This window comes from Prosopis cineraria, unplaced genomic scaffold, assembly GCF_029017545.1.
Source record: "Prosopis cineraria cultivar Desert tree isolate PC_DT_omini unplaced genomic scaffold, ASM2901754v1 PC272, whole genome shotgun sequence".
NCBI classification, from domain to species: domain Eukaryota; kingdom Viridiplantae; phylum Streptophyta; class Magnoliopsida; order Fabales; family Fabaceae; genus Prosopis; species Prosopis cineraria.
In genome coordinates, this window is record NW_026555599.1 from 56,068 (window position 1) to 57,963 (window position 1,896).

A 1,896-nucleotide genomic window follows, 5' to 3' on the forward strand; every position below is an offset into this window, starting at 1 on the left:
CATCAGAATTTTTTTTTTTCTGGTTGAAAATATATCATCATAATTTTAATTTGGTTCTTTTAGTTCCCAAGTAAGGAGCTAACGATCTCTAAAGCAATCCATTAATTTTGTTCTTTTTGTCACTTATCATATATACAGTAGAAATTGATGTCATCACATCAGTTCCTTGCTATGAAAGAAACAAAATAAAAACAAATAGAGGGTAAAGTAACTGTCTCTTTCAAATTACAGTTAATTAAGAAGGGAAAAACACACGAACGCAATATCAGGAAAATTAAGAGAGAACATATGACGTATTGTAAAATCAAAATGAAGGACGCTTACATCTTAAAATAAGCACACTTAAGTCAAATAAAATGAACAAAGAAATGAAGGATAGCGCAAAAACAACTCGATTATTAGATGGCAAATGGATCAAGGCATAAAGAGGAAAGTAATTAATTAGTTGACCCTCCTGCAGTTTTTCCTGACCTCGCCCTGAGAGCCAGTGAGGGGAGAAATATCGCCCATCTTGATCATGGCTTGAACGAAGTCGTCAGAGAAAGATTTGGGGTTGGCGGTGTAGCCTCGCACGATGGAGTCGGTGGATCCGCCATTGAAGAGTACCTGATCAGAGTGAAGAAGCCCTTTCTTCTGAATCAGGTTCTTGAAGTAGCTGTTGTCGAAGTACGTGGGACTCTGTAAATCAAGCGGCACCAGATTGTTGTCCCCAGAACCCGAAGCCCTTGGGCAGTTGGATTGCCTCGAGCGAGCGAACACCTCTTCTATGTTGCTCTCGTTGTATATGTGCGCTCTGAAATTGGTGCACCTCGCTTGTCCAATCGTGTGCCCACCTATATATATATTAACGTTAGAAGAAACTCAAGAAAGTGACGATCGAGGAAATTAATGATGTTGGGAAGAAAGGAAAGGAAAAATACCAGAGAGAGCGACCAAGTCCTTGGTGGAGAGGCCGAGGGAGGAGAATCTGGAGATGAGCTGGTTAAGGTTAGATGTGGGAGCTGGGATTCCATTGTTTGCAGCAGAGAGGCTGGCGGTTCTTGCATCTCTTCTTCCGAGCTTCACGTCCCAGTAAGGCCCTCCAAGCTGAAAGTATCATTTGTATGTGAGGATCATGAAATGTTTAATGAGAATGTGAGAAGAGACTAGAGAGAGAGAGAGAGAGAGAGGCTGACAAGGTGAACGGAGTCTCTGGCAGCGGCGGCGAGGATGTCGGCGCAGGAGACGACGCCGGGGCAGGCTTTCTCAACCTCCGACTTGATGGCGTCGATCACTTCGAAGCCACGAGCTGAGTTCTTGTTGGGCACCGCGCCCTTCTCTCCCTTGAACTTGGAGGTGTCATCCAGCAGAACCGAGCCATCACATCCCTTCCATAATTAAACATACCAACCAACCCTTTATGAGCTTCATTATAATTTGTCACCATCATCTTCACTACTTTAATGATGCTTTTCATGTTTTTCACGGTGAATTTCTTCTCATAAAACTTACAACACAACTTACATGAGGAAGAGGATGGAGACTCCTTCAAGATAACGACGACAAGTGTAAATCCTTAGAGTATTTATTAATTATTTTTTTAATAAGTTGAAGAAAACATAAATGAGATTCTTTGGGTCAATCTCCATTAACTATGACACGTGGAACTTGATTCATAGTCAATTGGGTTCAGAGTACATGGGATAATAAATGAAGATGAAAGAAAAGTTGAAGAGACAAATTACATTGACGAAGCAGTCATGGAAGAACAAGCGAAGGAGGGAGGCACCCATACGTGCTTCCTTGGCAATGGCGGAATGCACAGCGTTGTTGACAATGTTGGGGAGGTGAGGGCAAGATCTGGAGTAAAAGTTGGCAGAAGTTGAGCATTCACAGTGCTCCCCAAGAGGAGCACCA

General features: G+C 42.7%; 1 pseudogene; it reads right to left on the reverse strand.

The window, feature by feature from the left end:
* Positions 1-203: 203 nt before the first annotated feature.
* On the reverse strand, positions 204-1,888 carry LOC129296164 (peroxidase 52-like; annotated as a pseudogene).
* Positions 1,889-1,896: the final 8 nt, after the last annotated feature.